We start from the raw sequence: 22,421 nt of genomic DNA, 5'->3' as shown, positions 1-22,421 counted from the left end.
GAGCTGGCATCGCCCTCTGCAGTGCCACCCCCACTGGCAGTTTAACCTGCCAGCGCACTTAGGAAGGGGGAGCTGGTGGCCGACTTGTCATTCCGAGCACAGCCCTGGTAAGGCTTACTTTGGCAGCTTTCTGAAGTGCATTTATTTTAAAAAAAGGGTCAGAACAAAAGGGGGAACTCAGTATTCAAGCGGCGTTCCCTATCCCTCGCCTCAGCTCACTCCGAATTCACTTGCAAAACACAGCTCAGATTGGAAATATAATGGCTTTTCCACCCCCCCCTTCTGTTAAACCTCTACTGTAAAATATGTTCAGTCATTACAGTAAGGAGACCCGCAGATGGAGAAATTTAAGAGTGCGTTTCCCATCGATTTGAAGTTGGCCGACTTTATTTTTATGACGCACAGGGCCACACTTTGCAGTTTACGTGCCGTCCCACCGTCTAGTTTTGTTCAGACTTTATTTGGAGCAGCTTAGAAAGGGGCACAGTTGCTGCAGTTGGCTTTTGAGGATTTACCTGACACCAGCGGAGAGGGTCGGGGAGGGGGGAGGTTGCCGAGAGCCTGGCAGAGCAGTAAATATCACGCTAGACCTGCCACGAACCCGCAAGAAAAGGAGCAAAATCCGGGGAAGTACCTCACAGATCGGAAAGCTTTAGTGACATGGGGCGAGGACACTTGTATATAGGCAGGTATATCCAGACAAGGGGGCAGTAAGGACTGCTAAAATTAAGCGGGATGCAGCTTAATCAGGGTCTCCGCAGCACCACGCTCACCGTGGTCATTCAAGCAACAAAGTGATTGGAATGCTCCAAATATATTTACGTGTCATTAAAACAACGACATGATGCAAAATTAGACTCCCATTCGAGAAAGGAAAATTACCAAAAAAATTTTTCCTCCGGTTAACTGTAAGCAATGTTGCATTATTGTGTAAAGTGTTACTGCAATAAATATTGCAACTTCACAGCATCATCCTTTGCGGATTGAATTGCTTGTCAGAGTCTGTTTTCATTTTCGAGATTTCAAAGTTAAATTTGTTATCAAAGTACATATATGTCACCATACACAACCCTGAAATTCATTTTCTTGCAGGCATTCACAGTCGATACAAATAAACACAATATAATCAATGGAAAACTGCATATAAGAGCTACTACAAAGACAACCAACCAACGTGCAAAAGAGAACCAAATTGCGTATATAAAAATAATACCAATAAATAATAAATAATATTGAGAGCATGTGTTGTAGAGTCCACAGCGAGTCCAAAGGGTTATGGAATTAGTTCAGTGCTGGAGTTAGTAAAGTTATCTACACTGGTTCAGGGGCCTGATGGAACATCAATTCTGAGCAAAATTACTATTTTTAAACGCTGTAGTAATTAAACACCATATAGAAAATAAATAATTGGTGATAGAGACGGTGTTACACATTCATATTCAGCAGTAATCTGAAAGCCAAGCCGCTATTGATAGAGCCAGGTTTGATCAGGCATTTGGAAAGTCAGCAAGCACAGGTCTATTCAGTTGGAACAATTCGAATTAAATATTTTGCAGGCATACAGAGCAAGTGGCGACATTAGCACTCCAAGTGGGTTCACACTAATACGTGCTGGTCTGTGCGAAGCCGCTGGCTGGAATGACGTGTAGTAGAGAATGTCAACAGCATCTTCCTTAGGTCGAGGGATAACCGAAGCTTCTTTTTGATTCCAGAGAAAATGAGAAAAATGAGAGGGGGAAAACAAAAGAAAGGAAAGAGCGCTGGGTAGCGGGGGGAGGGGGGGGTGGTGGTGAAAGAAAAAATTGTGGCGAAAAGGGCATTAAAGAGAGAACAGAGGGGAGAGGATGGATAAAAATGAGAGAGAAAAACACGAATCAAAATCAGAATTAGTTTTAATATCACTGACATATGTCGTGAAATTTATTGCTTTGCGGCAGCATTATAGTGCAACACAAAATATTCTGAATTATAATATGTGTATGTATGAGTGTGTGCGCGTGTGTGTGTGTGTAGTGTGTGTGTGTGTGTGTGTATAGTGTGTATGTGTGTGTGTGTGTGTGCGTGTGTGTTTGTGTGTGTGTGTGTAGTGTGTATGTGTGTGTGTGTGCGTGTGTGTGTGTGTAGTGTGTATGTGTGTGTGTGTGTAGTGTGTGTGTGCGCGCGCGCGCGCGTGTGTGTCTGTGTGGTGTGTGTGTGTGTGCGTGTGCGTGTGTGTAGTGTGTATGTGTGTATGTGTGTGTGTGTGTTTGTGTGTGTGTGTAGTGTGTATGTGTGTGTGTGTGCGTGTGTGTGTGTGTAGTGTGTGTGTGTGTGTGTGTAGTGTGTATGTGTGTGTGTGTGTGTGTAGTGTGTGTGTGTGCGCGCGCGCGCGTGTGTGTATGTGTGTGTGTAGTGTGTTTGCGTGTGTGTGTGTGTGTAGTGTGTGTGTGTGCGTGTGTGTGTGTGCGCGTGTGTGTGTGTGTATAGTGTGTGCGTGTGTGTGTGTAGTGTGTGTATGTGTGTGTGTGTGCGTGTGTGTGTGTGTGTGTGTGTGTGCGTGTGTGTGTGTATGTGTGTGTGTGTAGTGTGTGTGCGTGTGTGTGTGTGTGTGTAGTATGTGTGTGTGTGCGTGTGTGTGTGTGCGCGCGCGTGTGTGTGTGTGTGTAGTGTGTGTGTGCGTGTGTAGTGTGTAGTGCAGGAGTGTGTGTGCGTGTGTGTGTGTGTGTAGTGTGTGTGTGCGTGTGTAGTGTGTAGTGCAGGAGTGTGTGTGTGTGTGTGTGTAGTGTATAGCGCAGGTGTGTGTGTGTGTGTAGTGTGTGTGTGTGCGTGTGTAGTGTGTAGTGCAGGAGTGTGTGTGTAGTGTATAGCGCAGGAGTGTGTGTGTGTAGTGTGTGTGTGTGCGTGTGTAGTGTGTAGTGCAGGTGTGTGTGTGTGTGTGTGTGTGTGTGTGTGTAGTGCAGGTGTGCAGTGCAAAAAGAGACCAAAAGTAGAATGAATGAGAAAGAGAGAGGAGAAATTTAGGGAGGGGGAGGAGGAGAGAGGGGAACAGATATAACGAAAAAAAAATTATTTCAAGTCCTGTTGAAGGGCCTCAGCCCGAAACGTCAGCTGTTTATTCCCCTCCGTAGATATTGTCCGATTTGCTGAGTTCCTCCAGCATTCTGTGCGTGTTTTGCTCTGGATTTCCAGCATCTATAGAATTTCTTGGGTCTATAATTTAATTTCTAATATGTTATATGAGTTCTCAGAGAATGATGCGCAGTTTTTCTAAGTTGAAGGAAGTTTTCATATTATAAGAGGGACGCCTCGCAGTGCATCATGCAGAGAGGGCTGGGACATTGCTGTAGCAGAGGTTTGGATTCACAGTCACCACTTTATATGAATGTTGCTTGAAACCCGTGGAAAGGTTATTTAGACAGCGCTGAACGTTGGTGAAGGGAGCTCCTGGTTCATGCGCTGATGCACTGATCGGGCTTTTGTTGCGGACTTGAGCGGAGCAGTTAGCAACACGCCAGTTTAGCAGATGCGAGTTGTTTTATTAATGCGAGAGTTTAATCTGCAAACACTCCTTCTTCTGGGACACACAAACTGACGTATAAATTATTAATGAATAAATAATGCACATCGCTGTTACAACTACAGATGAGCACTCTGATGTTCGAAGAGAGCTTGTACGTTCCTTGGAATATCAAAATGTACGAAAAGTTTGTTTTTAAATTTAATTCCACTTTATTGCCATTCGATTGCATTTCGCATCCAAACTTGGGATGAAACTGACACATCCCATTAAAAAAATAAACACTGAGTCCGGTTTGTAACCACAAAGGAAAAACAAAAGCTGTCGAAATTAATTGAATTTCATGGTGAGGACGAGGTTGAACGAATCTACAAGGGATAGCCAACCAGTTTTATGTCAGTGTCGCGCCCATTCTAAGTGTCCTTGACATTTCTAATTGACAAGTATGTCGCTGTAATGCGGCAAATTCACTCAGCGAGATTACGTTGCACCTCAAGAAACCTACCACTGAAATCAAAATTTACAGAGCCAATCTGGCGCAAACATGGGACTTTCTGAACAGTTTGGTCCTGCTTAATATTTATCAACTGTTCACGGCTGAAGCAGTTTTAAGGAAACACATTTCACAAGCGATTTGTAATATTTTGCTTAGAAAGTATTTCTGAAACCATGTCCTGTGTATTATATTTAATGCGCAGGACAAGAGTGTTGTGAAAAATGGGTTAACTTCCAGTGGGGCATGTTGCTTTAAGATAAAGTGGGATGCGTTTACGCTCTGTTATTAAAATATGTTTGCAGGTAAGCTAGGCAAAGGACTTTCTGGGTAAGAGCGGGTCTAAGTTTCCCTTAATGATGTGTTCAATCGAAACACAATGGCAGCAAAAGTATCACTTAGCCAAAAGAGATGCCGATCAAACGAAAAACAATTCGTTGGAAGCAATTTGCCAAATTATTTGAAAGATTTTAAATAAGTTAGTTTTGCCTACCATTTGTGTTGGGTTTACCGTGTGCATCTCTCTCCTGACAATTAAAAGACGTTTAATTTAATTAATTGGTTTTGAATGTTGATCCCACATTTCCGTAGTGAAAAAAAATAACATTTAGTTTCAATTTATCACTAAATCTGAAATACATGGGCACATTATTAAATGTATACGGTCAATACACTGAAACCAAAACATATAAACATTGCTTTAATGTTGTCGATATTTAGTTATTTACTTATTTAGAGATACAGCATAGTACGAGCCCTTCCGGCCCACTGAGCCGCGCCGCTCAACATCGCACCGATTTAACGCTAGCCTAATCAATTTACGACGTCCAACTAACTGTGGGACAAAACCGGAGCATGCGGAGGAAACTCACGTGCACACGGAAAGAACGTACTAACTTCCCTACAGAAAACGCCGGATTTGAACTCTGAATTCTGACGCCCCGAACTGTAAAAGCGTCGCGCTAACGGCGACGCTACTGCATTAACCTAATTTTTAATGTTATATTTTATATGAGGCTGATACAGTAATGATGCGACAGAGTACTCAATAACTAGATGGGAGAATATGAATTTTGGGAAATGCTATAATATTATAGTCTGCATATTGAACTAATTCTTCTCCAATATTGATATCACTATGTCAAGATACTGAGGTATTGCAACTGTTATCAGCTCAAATTATAAACCTAAGTGTTTCTGCCATTGCTGGAAATATAGAGCAACTCACGCAAAATGCTGGAGGAACTCAACATGTCAGGTAGTATCTATAAAGGGGAATAAACAGTCGATGTTTCAGGCTGCGTCCCTTCATTGGGACTGCTGCTGTTTTTTCCCCTCCATAGACGCTGCCTGACCTGCTGAGTTCCTCCAGAATTTTCTGTGTTACATCTACTCAGTTTGTTGCTCGTATTGCAAAGGATCTCTTACGCCAGAATGCCCGTATTGTCTGGCTTTGCATGGCCAATCCCTCTTCACTTAAGCACCAAAGTGACTCCGTTTCTCTGACTTACTTTATGTTAATCTGATTTGTTAAAGACAATTTGTGCAAGTACCAAGTCCAGAAACTGCAGAATGAACCAAGTAATTGTCGACAATGTTTCCAAAGTCCAATGTGCCCAATATTTCACAAGTTAATATATTAACACGACCTGGCCAGGAGTCATTCCATTCACCATGACCCCCACATTCCCAGCTCTCACGCACATTTACACAAACATTATTCACCCAATTTGGAAACACATGCTAAGATATACATTCACACAGACATTTGTAGACTCAGGTTTGTGCACACACGTGCACACTCACACACACACACACACACACACACACACACACACACACACACAGAATCATACATAAAATCAACACATGGATTCATACATACAATCATTCACACTTGAATTCTTGCGTACATTTGCACTTGCACAATTGCTTACACATACATAGGCATTCACAATTCCCTCTCCTTGATTAATATAATATTTAATTCGGAATTTGAGGAGATTTGGAAAGTCACCAAAGACTCTAGCAAATGCCTTCAGTTGCACCATGGAGAACATTCTGACCTGTTGCATCGCATCAATGTATAAGATCAGAAAAAGCTGCTGAGGGTTGTAAACTCAGTCAGCCCCATCATGAGCACAACATATCAAGGGCCTCTTCAAAAGTTCAGAAAGCTGAAATTCATTATTAAGGACCCTCACCGCCTCGGACTCTTTCTATTACTACCATCAGGGAGGAGATTCAGGAGCCTGAAGATGTACACCAAAAGGTTTAGGAACAGTTTCTTCCCCAAACCCATCAGGTTTCTGAGTGGTGTATGAACCTATGAACACTACCTCGCTATTTGCTCTCCTTTTACACTACTCATTATTTCTTTATATTTATTATTGTAACTAATGACCCAAGTCACCCCAACCACAAACCGTTCCAGCTGCTACCATCTGGGAAATGGTATCCCAGCATAAAAGGCAGGACCAGCAGGCTCAAGGACAGCTTCTTCCACCAGGCTATCAGACTGATCAATTCATGCTGACTGTCCTGTTGCACATACTATTTATTATAAATTACTATAAATTTCACGTTTCACATTTAGATGGAGACTTAACATAAAGATTTTTACTCATGTATATGAAAGATGTAAGAAATAGAGTCAATTCAATTGTAGTATATTTGTTTTGTACTGTACATCTGCAGCAAACCAACAAATTTCCTGAAATGTATCAGTGATAATACACCTGATTGTGATTCATTAACATCAACTAAAAATCAATACCTTTTCCACTCCTCTCTTGAACCAGTTCTCTGCCTATTTTCTAATATCTCCTTTCTTTCCTGTTTCTTTTATTTTCTCTCCTTTTAGCTCCCCTTTTAAATAAACTTTTCTCTGCATCCTATTTTTCTTCAGCCTTCCTCATTTTCCTTCTCTCTCTCCCCCCCTTTTAGCTCATTTATACCTTCTTTCCCTTTTTCTCTCAATGCCTCTCATTATATATTACTTATATTTCAATTAATGTTTAACATGAGCACTCACACCCCTGGACAAAGTGCTCTGAACCCAGTCAAGATGGTAGGATTGTCTGATGGGGCGGGTAGTGGGAGAGGGGAGAGGGGTGTGTGGGAGTTATTCCTGTCATTGATATACAGTAGGATCATAGAATCCTAATGCAGTTACAGCTCACCAGTAAATGGCTGAGCCAAATGCACACAAGAGATTCTGCAGATACTGGCAATCCAAAGCAATCTGCACATAATGCTGGAGAAACTCGGCAAGTCTTTCTGGGCCAAGACCCTTCATCAGGACTGAAAAAGAAGGGGGTAGCAGTCTGAGTGAGAATGTGGGGAGAGGGTAAAGAGTATAAGCTGGTGGGTGATAGGTGAAGCCAGATGGGAGGATGAAGTGAGAAACTGGGAGCTGAGAAGCAGAAGAGGTAAAGGGCTGAAGAAGAGGGAATCTAGAAACTAGAAGAAGAAAGGTAGTTAGTGTTATGTCTATTTTCTATACACCTATAAGTTATGTATAATTTATGTCAATTTAAGTTTGTGTTAACTTATGGCTGTCTTTGTCTTTAATGAAGTGAGAAGCTGGTAGGTAATAGTGAGACCAGGTGTGGGCAGGTAGGTGGGTGTGGGAGGGGTATGAAGTAAGAAGCTGGGAGGTGATGGATGGAAGAGGTAGTAAAGGACTGAAGATGGAATTTGATAGGAGAGGATAAAGGACCACTGCAGAAAGGGGAGGAAGAGGGATATTGGAGGGAGGTGACTGGAAATGAGGAGAAGAGGAGTCTGAGGAGAGCCAGAATGGGAAATGGAAAAAGAGACGAGAGAGTGGAAGAACCTCCAATCTTCTCACTTCCTTCCCTCTCCCCCTTCCCACCTTGCCATTCTTCCCCCCCCCCACCTGACAGCTTGTGCTACTCCTCCCCTACCTTCTTATTTTGGCTTCTCACCCTTATTTTCCAAACCTGATAAAGGGTTACGGCTTGAAACATCGACTGTTTATTCCCCTCCATTGATGCTGCCTAACCTGCTGAGTTCCTCCAGCATCTTGTGTGCGTGACACTTTCGCAATTTATCCAACCTATTTCACTGGATAAACCCGATGGGACACTACATCGCTATGAACGGAGCACACTGGTCTTGTACTTCTGTGGGCGGCCACTAGAGGTGCTGACAGAAATAGGCGGGTCACTATTACTGTACACGGGTGGGGCGGGGGTCGGGGTGACAAGTTAATGCATCACCAGGATAATTTTTTTTTTAATGTATACTTATTAATAAACCACAGAGACCTTGTTTACAAGGAAGTACGCCCCAACCTTATTATAGGAGGGCAAACAAATTAAACAAAAACCGCGTCATTTAAGCCAATGTATCACGTACATAATAACAGTACTGTAACTAATGCATTCCCACGTTCATATTATTTTTCTCTGGTAAATAACTCCTTATAGAACTTTGTGTGAGTTCTGTGGCCTTGCCAGGATCTCAGAACTTCTCAGCCACTGAAACACTCCTGGGAATGTGTTCCCTTCCGTCAGACACCGTCGGGGTGAGCTGTCGTTTATTTTTATACATGGAAAACCTCTCCTTATGAAGGGCGTCCTTATTATGAACGGCCTAGTATGATGCAACACGCACAAAATGCTGGAGGAACTCTGCAGGTCAGGCAGCATAGACGCTGCCTGGCCAACTGAGTTTCTTCAGCATTTTATGTATGGGTTGTTCTGGATTTCTAGCATCTGCAGAATCTTGTGTTTAGGATTCGAAACCTTGCCCTTCCTTGATCGTTCCACTGTGCAGCTGGATAGCGCGGAGGGGGGAGCGGGTGTTAAAAGGGGGCTAAGTTTATCTTTCCAGGGAAAGAGAGGAAGGTTGGGGGGAGACCAGAGCAGAAGTGAAGATGTCGAAGACAAGGGAACAATGTTTTCCGAAATGTGATTGTTGCCTCGCGCCGCAGGAATTAAAATTTCTAAAATATAAACGGATTGTATTAGCTTCTAATGGAAACATCATTGCATAAGAACAACGTTTATCACTTTTAAAGGACTTTCCGGATGCGCTTTTTTTTCACCAAAGGAAGCCAAATCCAGCGAGTGAAAGGAAACAGAACGTGCAGGAAATACTCACCAGGTCAGGCAGCATAGGTGGAGAGAGAATCTCCGGATTGGACAGATGGAGGAGAATTCGGCAGTAGAGGGAAGAAGTGGATATTTTTTGACTGATAATTAAATGAAATATAGGTTTTTCCTGTTTAATCCTTAAACCGCGTTGCATTTGCAAATGCTCCCTAAGTTCCTGTTGGACATACGCACAGTGGCCACTTTATTATGTACCCCCTGAACTTAATAAAGCAGCCACTGAATGTCTGTTGGTGATCTTCTGCTGTTGTCGCTCATCCACTTCAAGGTTCAGCGTGTTTTGTGCTCGGAGATGCTCTCCTGCGCACCACCGTGTAATGCGTGGGCATGTGTTGAGTTACTGCCGCCTTTGAGCTTGAACTAGTCTGGACACTCTGCTTTGATCTCGCTCATTAACAAGATGCTTTCGCTCACAGAACTGCCGCTCACTGGATGTTTTTTTTTCGTTGTTCGCACCATTCTTTGAGAGAAGTAATTTGAGAGACTGGTTCTATCACATCTGAAATCCTGTCTGCCCACTACCCTGGATCCCCCACCAGTTTGCCTATCGCACCAACAGGTCAACAAAGGACGCCATCTCCACGGCACTTCACTCTGCCCTGACCCACCTGGACAGCCCCAACTCTTACGTCAGAATGCTGTTCGGCATTCAATACTGTGATCCCCTTCAAGCTGATTGCCAAACTTCGCCAGCTTGGTATCAGCTCATCCCTCTGCAATTGGACCTTAGACTTTCTGACTAACGGACCCCAATCAGTTAAGTTAGACAACCTCTCCTCCTCCACTCTCACCCTGAACACCGGCGTGCCTCAAGGCTGTGTGCTGAGGCCTCTTCTGTACTCCCTTTTCACCTATGACTGCGATCCTGGACATGGGTCTAAATCCATAATCGAGTTCGCAGACGACACCACGGTGGTTGGCCTGATCAGAGGGGATAATGAGACGGCCTACAGGGACGAGGTCCAGCACCTGGCCGCGTGGTGTGCTGACAACAACCTGGCCCTTAACTCCCAGAAGACCAAAGAGATTATTGTGGACTTCGGGCATGCTAGGAGCCACACTCACGTCCCCATCTACATCAACGGAGCTGTAGTGGAGCGTGTATCAAGCTTCAATTTCCTTGGTGTCCACATTTCCGAGGATCTCACCTGGTCCCTGAACTCCTCCATCCTGATCAAAAAGGCGCAACAACGCCTTTATTTCCTGCAGAGCATCAAGAAAGCTCACCTCTGTCCCAGGATACTGACGGACTTTTACCGCTGTACCATTGAGAGCATACTCACCAACTGCATCTCAGTGTGGTATGGCAATTGTCCCGTATCGGACCGCAAAGCACTCCAGCGTGCGGTGAAAACTGCCCAGTGGATTATCGGCACCCAATTGCCCACCATTGAGAACATCTACCATAAACGCTGCCTGGGCAGGGCGAAAAGCATTATCGGGGTTGCATCTCACCCTAACCATGGACTTTTTACTCTCCTCCCATCCGGTAGGTGCTACAGGAGCCTCCGCTCCCGCACCAGCAGGCACAGGAAGAGCTTCTTCCCTGAGGCTGTGACCCTGCTGAACCTCTCATCACAGCGCTAAGCAGTATTGCACCCATGTTGTACTGTCTCAGCACTTTTATATTTGTGTGCTGTAGCACTTACTTTTTATTCGCAGTTATTTTGTAAATAACACTATTCTTTGCATTTCTGGTTAGATGCTAACTGCATTTCATTGGCTTTGTTTCTGTACTCGGCACAATGACAATTAAGTTGAATCTAATCGAATCTAATCTAATCTAAATTCTTTAAATTCGAGAGATGAGCGTGCAAATGGGAGATCAGCAGTTTCTGAGATGCTCAAGCTACCCTCTACGGCAGCAACAATCATTCCACGGTCAAAGTGACTTAGATTTCTTCCCCATTTTGATGTTTGGTCTGAACAACTGAACCTCTTGACCATGCTTCCATGTTTTTATGCATTGAGTTGCGGCCACGTGACTTAATAGATATTTCTTTTACGAACAGGTGTACAGGTGAACCTAATATAGTGGCCAATGTGACGGTATATATCTGGGAGGGGTGGTGTAAACGTCAGGGCAACGGGCTCTCTAAAGGGGAGAACTCGCAATCTGAAGTCTCAGAATTAACTTCTGGCGAGAGTCTAATTGCTTTTACAGTTTCTGTTTCACTGAAAGGAACTGTTCATTCCCAACTGGAGTCATTAGGACGCGTGCTGTGAGAAATGAACTCAATGTGAAGAATTGAAGGTTATACCCGCGGGAGCTGAGGATCTAGCGAGACCCTGACTGTCAACAAGTAGCTGGTTTAGTCTGCTCCGTGACCCACGCTTTTGGACGGGGAGCCGACCAAATTCTTACACAAGGTCGGTTCAGGGATGATATCCCTCCTGGCCGGGATGACCGAAACCAGGGGTCGCGGTCTTAGTACTGGAGGTTGGCCTTTCAGGACAGAGATAAAGAGACATTTCTTCAACCGGGGGGCGGGGGGTGGTTGTAATGGTCAATTTAGGGGGACTGTGGAGACCCAGTTATTGAGAGTATTCACGTCTGAGGATTCAGGACATGAAGGATTGAGGATATTTCAGATACCGTACAGGTATGCGAACGAATGCAGAAGAAAGACGAGTCATGACCTTCTGGAATAATGAAATAGACGCAAGGGCGGAATTTCCTACTGCTGATGGAACATGCTCATGTGACAAAAATATATTCAGGTTTCCAATAGCCGGAAAGATTAAAGGAAGTATTAATCCAGCGACAGTGAAATGTTTAATGATTCAGATGTCATTTAGATTTAGCAGAGCAATGTCACTGGAGCAGCGAGAGTCTCTTTATTTACATGATCTGGTCTCATTCAACTCATGGGAAGTGTAGTGCCGTTTAATCATTGCCTGATACACTCCCTCACAAAGCGACCTAACGTGAACTATTACCCGGGAACTTTGATATGTCATATAAATCTATAAATCCTGTCTGTACATGGTATAATGATAACATTCATCTTTTAACACCCACCCATCTCCTAAACTGTTCTAAAGTATGTACAGTATGCCTCCTGTATCTAAGATCAGGCTCACGTGTTTTTTTGCAACAAGGTGCATTTAATCACTGAGTCTTTGTTTGAACTGCATAGAAGGCAAGGAATGATAAATTCAAGGAATTCTGCAGATGCCGGAAATCCAGAGCAACGCACACAAAATGCTGATGGAATTTGGCAGGTCGGGCAGAATCTATAGAGGGGAATAAACAGTCGACGTTTCAGGCCAAGACCCTTCAAGTTCAAGTTCAAGTTTAATTGTCATTCAACAATACATGAATACCCATGGGTACAGCCAAACAACTTTACTCTGGGGCCGAAGTGGTGCAAAACACAGTACAAACAGTCACACAGTGACAAGACCTGTTAACTTGCACAGTTTCAGGCACTTTTGCAAGGTGTTCAAAAATTTGCTAATTTTGACGGAATGCAGATGAAACTGGCCAGTGGTTATGTTGGAATAGAATATCACAACAGGGAGTGATGTTTGCAATCACTGTGTGCTAGAGAGGGAGTGAGACAGCGAGAGAGAGGGAAAGAGGAGAGAGGGAGAGGGGGATAAAGCGAGAGAGAGAGAGAGAGATCTGAATCAGAATCAAAATTGGAATTAGAATTGGAATGTCTAATTTATATCAACCTGACGTCTTGTGCAAGGAAGAACATTTTACTTTGTTGGATATTCGATAAGGCCCCTGGACTTTTTGGTTGGCGTAAATTAATCATGGAATACATTCCTTTGGACTTCTTGACATGTATGGTACACTCAAAAACAAATAATTTTCATAAAACATGGCAACCTTTTCTGCAATATGTAGGTGTTAACCTGTCTGCTGTACTAATAAGGGTTTTTGTATAGGATGTGGTGGTGATGTCTATACTTTGATGGAAGTGTTCTGATAGCTGATATCTGTGAGGGGAAGACATGTAAATGTAAATGTATCTGGAAATTGAAAGTTTTGTTATGTTGAGCAAAAGAAAATATATTTTTTTTAAAAGAACTTAAAAAAGAGAATTTGAATCTGAATCTGAGCAACAGCAGGAAGGTACAGGGGGTCTGAGAGTGTAGCCTTACTGACCTGAATGTTCTTGATGTTTCATGCTTTACTTCTGAATCTCATCATCACCTTGTCTCTGAGAAGATAAAGTCTTAAAACACCCTCAATGTTTGCTGGAAATGCCAGGCGACACAGAACTGAAGTTGTGATCCCCAGGGTCACTCAGCTACAGCCATCCTACAAAAGGGCAAAGAGGTGAGGGATGAGTCAAGAGATGTGGAGAGGATCCAACCCAAGTCTGAAATCCGTACAACTCCATTTCCAACATTTCCTAAATTAATTCTGAGCATCTGCTAGGCATTCAGACATGTCACCTGCCCTCTCTCCATTTGTTCTGCTCTGTGATGGAGATGGCAGCCAAAACAAATGGATTTAACTAAACATTTTTGTCTGATGCAGAATCACCTGAAAAGGTAACAAGAGGTGGAATCATTCTCTCTGCGAATCTGCTCTTTGACTGCACTTTAGTTCTCTGGTTCTTCCTGTTTACAGGAGGGATGCAGATCCCAGTGTATATTAATCTATACTTAAAGACTATTTACCCTTTGTTATAAACACAAGAGATTCTGCACATGCTTGAGCAACACACACAAAGTGCTGGAGGAACTCAGCATCTATGGAGTGGAATAAACAGTCGATGTTTTGGGCTGAGACCCTTCATCAAGACCTTATGTTGTGTTCAATGTGCCTTATATATTTATTATAAATTATAAATTAATCATCTAATTATGGATTTTGCAAAAACAAGGTCATGGCCCAATGAGCTCGTGCCACCCAACTTGATGCCTGGCATGTGGAGTGCTCCAACTCACTCCTGATTAACAGTTCTCAGGACCATAACAATGGAGTTTGGAATGGGACTTACTGATCTGCTCAGCTTGGAGGTGCACTAAGAACCATTGCTACCTCCAAAAGCAAGTGTAACCTTCCATCAGCTTGGAGACCAGAATCTCGTGTAGTGCTTCAGATGCAGGCCCATCAGTGCTCTGTAAATCAGCATCAGGACTTCCCTACTCCTTAATGCCAACCATGATGCCCATCTATTGACTGTAGTGTAATGGTTAGCTCAATGACGTTAAGGTCTGGGGTGTTCCAGAGTTTGAAGCTCAAATCTGGCACTGACTTTAAGGAGTTTTTACAGTCTCCCTGTGAACCACGCGAGTGTCTTCCAAAAGTTTCAGTTTCCTCTTACCTCCAAAGACTGATTAGTAGGTTAATTGATCATTGTAAATTGCCCTGTGACAAGGTTATGGTTAAATAGATCGGTTGCTGGGAGGTGCAGCTCATTGGAATGAAAGGGCCTGTTCTGCGCTCTCTTCCTAAATAAAATAAACAAAATTGTTTCACTTACCTACATTTGGCCCATAATCCCTCCAACCCTGTCTTATCTATGTTTCTGTCTAAGCGCCTTTTACATGTTGTTGATGGATTTGTCTGAATCGCTTCCTCTGGCATCTTGTTCCATATATAGACCAGCTGCTGGGTGAAAAAAAAACTCCTCAGGTTTCCTATTAAACCAAGAGACCATAAGACATAGAGACAGAATTAGGCCATCCGGCCCATCGAGTCTGCTCCACCATTCAATCATGGCTGATCCTTTGGTTTTATCTCCTCCTCAACTCCAGTTCCCGGTCTTCTGCTGGTAACCCTTGATGCCATGTTCAATCAAGAACCTATCAATCTCTGCCTTAAGTACACCCAATGACCTGGCCTCCACAGCTGCATGTGGCCACAAATTCCACAAATTCACCACCCTTTGGCTAAAGAAATTTCTCCACATCTCTGTTTTGAAAGGGCACCTCTCTATCCTGTGACTGTGCCTTCTTGTCCTAGACTCTTTCACCATGGGAAACATCTTTTCCACATCTACTCTGTCTAGGCCTTTCAACATTTGAAATGTCTCATTGAGATCCCCCCTCATCCTTCTGAATTCCAGCGAGTTCAGAGCCAGAGCCATAAAATGTTCCTCATATGATAACCCTTTCATTCCTGGAATCATCCTTTTGAACCTCCTCTGGACCCTCTCCAATGCCAGCACATCTTTTCTAAAATGAGGGGCCCAAAACTGTTCACAATACTCAAGGTGAGTCCTCACCAGTGCCGTATAAAGTCTCAGCATCACATCCTTGCTCTTGTATTCTAGACCTCTTGAAATGAATGCTAACATGGCATTTGCCTTCCTCACCACCGACTCAACCAGCAAGTTAACCTTCAGGATGTTCTGAACGAGGATTCCCAAGTCCCTCTGCATCTCAGATTACTGGATTTTCTCTCCTTTTTGAACATAGTCCACACATTTATTTCTACTACCAAAGTGCATGACCATGCATTTTCCAGCATTGTATTCATTTGCCACTTTCTTGTCCATTCTCCTAATCTGTCTAAGTCCTTCTGCGTTCTACCTATTTCCTCAACACTACCTTCCCCTCCACCAATCTTTATATCATCTGCAAACTTGGCAACAAAGCCATCTATTCCATCATCTAAATCATTCATATACAGCATAAAAAGAAGTGGTCCCAACACCGACCCCTGCAGAACAGCACTTGTCACTGGCAGCCAACCAGAAAAGGATCCTTTTATTCCCACTCGCTGTCTCCTACCAATTAGCCAATGCTCTAACCTTTCCCCTCTCAATTTAAATATGTTCTCTAGTCCTTGACCCTCCAGCCCTGGGAAAAAGAAAACTGTACACATTCAACCTAATAATTTTATTCTCTCATAGTTTTATACACATCTGTAAGATCACCCTTCAGTTTCCCACTGTCCAAGGAATAAACTCCTCAGTTAATCAATCTCACCTTATAATTCTGTCTCTTGAATCCTTGCAATAAAGATGAACATTCCATTAACCCTGTAATCAGTACCTATACCTGTATGCTGATTCCCCCCTCTGCCTTTTATTTACTCCTTTTGTTGTGCAGCTTTCAACACTCACCACATGCACTCAACTCACTAACCCTAACCCAAACATCTCTGGAATGTGGGAGGAAACCAGAGCATCTGGAGGAAACCCACATGGTCACAGGTAAAGCGTATGAACTGCTTACAGATTGCAGTGGACATTCGACCCCAATCACTGGTGCTGTAAAGCATTACACTAGCCACTACGCTACTGTGTTGCCCTCAAGAGCAGTGAAGGATGAAGACACTGATAAACACTGGCAACATAAATTTATATTTAAAAAAATCAGTTTATCCAGTTTTGTCTGAAGATGTTGTTTGATCATGCTTCCACTGACCCACAGGCAGTCAAATCCAAACCAAATTCAAGTTGCAGTTTATTGTCATTCAACTGTATACCATCTAATGACACAACATTCCTCTGGACCAAAGTGTGTGTAACACAGTACCTATAACTCATACGTAATACATGAAGTAACAATACCACAAATAAATTAACAAATAATAATATATATTCCAGAATATTGACAGTTAGAAAAAGTTAAAAAAAAATAGATTCATTAGAAAGTAAACTGGCACTTCATACATGATGAGAGCTGGGGGATGTTAGGGACTCACTGCTTGGGGGAAGAAACTGTTTCCCATCCACACATCATCCCTCCCTTTATAGCAATGTTTTTCTCGCAACCTGCTTTCATCTTGTGCCCAGGACTGTAAACCTCTGCCCCCTGGTCCTTGAACCATCTGCTATTGGGAATGGCTCCCCCAACCCAATCTACCCTATCTTGTGTATGCCTGTACCAAATCTCCTCTCAATGCTTTGCTCCAAGACAACACCATATTCTCTCTTTGAAGATATTAAAAAAAGAGGCATGCAGCAGTTCAAATTTTATCTCAAAGTTCAAAGTAAGTTTATTATCAAAGTACATATATGTCACCATATACAACCCCGAGTTTCATTTTCTTGTGGGCATTCACAGTAGAGAAAGAAACCCACTAGAATCAATGAAACACTACACACAAAGAATGACAAAAAACAACGTGCAAAAGAAGACAAAATATACAAATACAAAAACAATAATAGCAATAATAATAATAATAGTAAATAAAACAGTAAATAAATGATACTAAGAACATAAGTTGTAGATTCCTTGAAATTGATTTATGGAATCAGGTCAGTGTTGAGGTGAGTTAAGTTATCCATGCTTGATGATTGCAGTGTAATAACAGTTCCTGAACCTGGTGGTTTGGGACTTCAGGCTCCTGTGTAATCTTTACTGGAGTAGTGCATTTAATACACACATATTAGAGCTTACCTTTGTGTGCCTATTGTAGGCTAAACGTCCCACCACCCATTTAGGCACACTCCATTTTATGTACATCTACTCACAGCATATTGGCAGAGACTGAAAACCACAGTCTCAGTGGTGAGGACTAAGAAAGTATGGCCAAGGGAGGTGGAGGAGACCATACAGGACTGCTTTGAGTTGGTTGTCTAGACGATATTCAAGAGATTCATCTTTGAGTCTGAATGAATGTGCCACAAACATCACCAGCTTTGTCAAGACCTTTGTGGAAGGACGTCTTCAATTTCTCACTGCTGCAGTTGAAGGTTCCTACTCGCTTCAAAAGGGAAACAATCTTATCAGTGCCCAGGAAGATCACAGTGAGCTGCCTTAGACAATTGCCCATTGGCACTCACATCTATCGTGATGAAGTGCTTTGACAGGTTGGTCATGACTAGAACTAACTCCTGCCCAGGTAAGGACTTGGACTTCTTGCAATTTGTCTACTGCCACAGTAGGTCCACAGAAGATACAATTTCGCTGGCTCTCCACCCAGCCTTGGATCACCTGTACAATAGGCTGCTGTTTATTGACTACAGTTCAGTGTTCAACACAAACAGACCCTCAGTTCTAATCAACAAGTTCCAAAACCTGTGCCTGTGTACCTTGCTCTGCCACTGGATCCTTGACTTCCTCTCTGGGAGATCATAGTCTGTGTGGATCCAAAATATCATCTCCTCCTCGCTGACCATCAACATTGGCGCACCTCAAGGATACATGCTTATCCCCCTGCTCTACTCTCTCTACACCTATAACTGTTTGGCTAGGCACAGCTCAAACCACCTGTAGATTTGCTGATGATTTAACTATTGCTGGAAGAATTTCAGATAGCGATGAGGAGGCACACAGGAGTGAGATAGATCAGCTGGCTGTGTGGTGTTTCAAAAGCAACTTTGTAATCAACATCAGGAAGACCAAGGAATTTGTTGTGGATTTCAGGAACACACGCCAGACTTTACCAAGAGATCAGAAGTGGAAAGAGTGAGCATTTTCAAGTTGTTTGGTGTTAACATCTCTGAAGGTCTATCCTGGGCCTAGCATATTGATGCAATTAAAAAGAAGGCATGTCAGCAGCTATAATTCATTAGGGGTTTGAAGAGAATTGGCATGTCCACCAAAGACACTCTTGAACTTCTACAGATTCCAATTGGTTGCATCACCTCCTAGTAGGTAAAGTGCCTGATCAGTACATTTGGTTTTTGCTTCAGACTCTTCAACTGACTGGGGAGATTGGATGGAAGGAGATCAAGCTCCTTGAAGCAAGTCAGTTGTGCAGAGTTGGAGGAAGATCCAATGGTTATACTACCTGAGAAAAATGAGGAGTTATCTCTCATTTTTTCCTCGACATTGGAGGCCATTCAGTCCATTGAATCAATGCTGTCTCATAAAGCAATCCCATTTAGACCATACTTGGTAATTGTTTGTCCTGAGACTGTAATATACTGAAGAGAGTTGTGGAGACAGCTCAGCACATTATGGAAACCAGCCTGCCCTTTATGGACTCTGTCTACACTTCTCACTGCCTCAGTAAAACAACCAAGATCATCAAAGCCTCCACACAGCCTGGACATTCTCCTCTCTTCTATTGGGCAGAAGATACAAAAGCCTGAAAGCATGATTCAAGGACAGCTTCTTCCCCACTGTTATAACACTATTGAATATTTCCCTAGTACAATAAGATGGACTCTTGTCCTCACAATATTCCTTATCATGTCCTTGCACCTTATTGTCTGCCTGCACTGCACTTTCCCTGCAGCTGTAACACCTTATCGTGCATTGTTATTCTTTTGCCTTGTACTACCTCAATATGCAGATACATTGAGATGAAATAATCTGTATGATGGCAGATGAATCAAAGTTTTCCACTACATCTTGGTGCATGTCACAATAATAAATCAACTTACCCTCATTTATTTTTCTGTATCTCATCCTATCTCACATGCCATCAACTACCTTCAATTTTCCTACCACCCATCTACACTAGAGGGAATTACAGCAGTCAATTAAACCCACTAACCTGCATGCTTTTGGGGTGTGATGGAAACAGAGTACCCAGGGAAAATCCTGTGGTCACGGGAATAACGAGCAAACTCCACAGAGACAGTGTTGGAGGACATGATTGAACCCTGGTCACTGAAACTAACGTTTGCAACTCAAAGACTCATAGATTCATCATCATCATAGATAACAACAACACCACTTGTAAATTGAAGGAGTATGTCAGTGTTGTGTACGCTGGGAGTTGATTGGAGATGATGAACCCTATATTTGTAAGGAAGGTGCATTTGAGAGTTGGATTTATTGACTGACAGGATGTAGGCAGTTTGGGGCCCCTTATCTCAGAAAGGATGTATTGTCATTGGAGAGGGTCCAGAGGAAGTTCACGATGATAATTCCAGGAATGAAGATGTTAACATACAAGGAGCGTTTGGCAGATTTGGGCCTGTACTCACTGGAATTTAGAACAATGCGTGGGGATCTACCTACCGAATGTTGAAAGGACTTGATAAGGTGGATATGGAGAGGATGTTCCCTCTGGTGGGGTATACAGTACTAGAGGGCACGGCCTCAAAATTGAGGGATGAGCTTTTAGTGCAGGAGGATTTTTTTTAGTTAAAGGTTGGTGAACCTGTGGAATGCTTTGCCACAGACTATGCTGGAGGTCAAGTCCATGGGTATATTCAAAGCGGAAGTTGATAGATTCCTGATTGGTCGGGGCAACAAGGGATATGGTGAGAGGGTAGGTGTATAAGGTTGAATGGGATCTGGGATCAGCCATGATGAAATGGTGGAGAGGACTTGATAGTCTGACTGACCTAATTCTGCTCCTATGACTTATGGTCTTATGGTAGACATTATCAAAATTTATTTTTCATCTCCTCGGAAGGGACAAGACTTTCTGAGTCTGAAGCCACTTGTAGCTCAGATCAGAGAAAGGCCTCAGACTTCCTTTCCTGGTGGACATCAGTGAGCCAGAAATGTTTTCACAACCTACCATAGTTTCAGGATTGCCCTGGCTGACATCAGCCTCTTTTCAAAGTTCTGATTTATTTAGTTGCTTAGGCTTTAATTTCAAAGCTATCCAGGTGTGTGCGCGCTCGTGAGTGCGCGCTCATGCGCTAAGGGTGGAGGGGACTTGGTGCCTAGGTTAGCTCTTGGAAAGAATTATCCAATTAATCCACTCCAAAGAAGAATGTGGCTGCATTGGAGAGAGTGCAGAAGAGATTCACCTGGATGTTACGTAGACTGGAGGACTTCAGTTATTTATGTGGCGAGATTGGATAGTCAGGGCTTGTTTTCCTGGATGAGAAGTATAGATAGGGTAGGTAGTCAAAAATGTATCCTATATTAGGGTTACCAGGAAAAAGAGGGCATAGAGTTGGTTTCACACAGAGAGTGGTTGATAACTGGGCAGAGAGGGCAGTGGAATCAGATACAATCACTACATGTAAGAAACGTTAAGCAGGCGCTTTCAAAGGCAAGGCATAGTAGGATTCAGTCCTAATGTGGGAAAAAGGGCAAAAAGTTAGTGTAGATGGACAAAAATTTGGCAAGGACATGATGGATTGAAGATCCCATTCCTGTGCTGCACAGCTCTGTATCTCTCAAAGTGTGACCTGAGATAATCCTCTATGACCCTATAAAATATTCATTTGCAATTTTAGCCCAATTACCTTTTCAATGTCCCTGTTGAATCTTGTCCTGCTGCTTTTGCTATGTAAACTATCTCTTCGTACCTCTTCTGCCTCTTCTCCTAAATCATCAACCTGTGTCCATTCTCACTGATCTTACAAACAGTCATCCAGAATTCAGTCTAAGGAAATCCATGTGCAGCGAGCACAGCCAAACCTAGAGGGAGTGTCCTCCAAACAGTCACATCAGCTGAATATTTGCTGATGATTGAAGCAACTGTGTCTAAGAATTCAAATGTCCTCTTCGTGGATTAAGGATGTCTTCCACACTGTTCTTGAGGCAGCCAGTGAGGCCATGGTGGTAACTGCAGACTCTTTCACAGATGGGGCTGGAGGTGACTAGAAGGGTGTGCATGAGGGCTCGCTATGCCAGGCCTCAAGGCTCGCAAAGATCTCAATACCATTTCTTCTCCACGTTGAAAGGTCATAGGCTTGAGATTCCTGAGAGTAAGCAGGGATGCTGTGTCCTCTCAGAGTTTTAGTTTTAATACCCTTATACCTTTTCCTCTGTCCATCTGCTACTTGTCCCATAATAAAGCTCGCACTGGGGTATCTGTATCCTAAAAGGGAGCTGCCTCATGCATCTGACAAAATGCCATGCTGGCCTCAGGGATGCATGCCTGTGAGAGGACATTGTCCTCAGTTTACCTATCATCCAGTGAAACTGAATGGAGTTCATGGAGTTGAAATTGGCAGTATTGTTCGATAGGTCCAAGGAACTTCTTGTGGGAGGTACTGATCTGAAGTCTAAAGGTAGGCAGGGATTTCTGCTATCTAGTAAAATACGAGTTTTGTGGCAGATTTGAACACTGATCTTCAAATGCCCTTTCTCTCAATCGTTCAGAGGACAAGCTGGCAGGATGAATGCTATTGTTGCTGTCACCTTTACTGAGATTGAGATGGGAAGTGGTTTCTCTTTGCGAGCATTCTACTACGGAACTTTGCTACCTGAGGACAGGTTGGTGGAAGATGTTTTTCCTGCAGATGTTGAGAATAAGGTACAACCACCTCACCTATGAAAGCAACTTGGAGATCAAACTCTGAACATACACACATGCATTGCCTCATATCACAGTTCAACCTCCCAAACTGGGAATGCACTGCACTGTAAATACATTTCATAATAGTGGCTACATATTTAAGCTGGTCATTGGTGTAGTGGCATCTGCACTGGACTTCGAGGCAAGTGGTCCCGGGTTCGAATCTGTCTGGCTTCTTGCACGCTTTCCATTTGTGCTGTGTTGAGTGTC

The 22,421-nt window shown here is 43.1% G+C and overlaps 1 long non-coding RNA gene across 7 annotated transcripts in view; it reads right to left on the bottom strand.

Annotated features, from left to right (window-relative positions):
* Positions 1-22,421, bottom strand: part of LOC134339508 (uncharacterized) — a 99,477-nt gene that overhangs the window by 22,126 nt on the left and 54,930 nt on the right. For 5 of the 7 annotated variants that reach the window (XR_010016416.1, XR_010016413.1, XR_010016412.1 and 2 more), the window contains one exon: positions 13,251-13,406. This is a non-coding gene — a long non-coding RNA (uncharacterized LOC134339508). Of the gene's footprint in view, positions 1-13,250; positions 13,407-14,580; positions 14,709-22,421 lie in introns of all 7 variants that reach the window. The other 2 variants (XR_010016417.1, XR_010016415.1) reach the window with 2 other exon arrangements.

The sequence above is a fragment of the Mobula hypostoma genome, chromosome 29 (genome assembly GCF_963921235.1).
Source record: "Mobula hypostoma chromosome 29, sMobHyp1.1, whole genome shotgun sequence".
Classification (NCBI taxonomy): Eukaryota; Metazoa; Chordata; class Chondrichthyes; order Myliobatiformes; family Myliobatidae; genus Mobula; species Mobula hypostoma.
The sequence above is the reverse complement of the archived record's forward strand: the minus strand, read 5'-3'. Positions and strand labels throughout refer to the sequence as shown.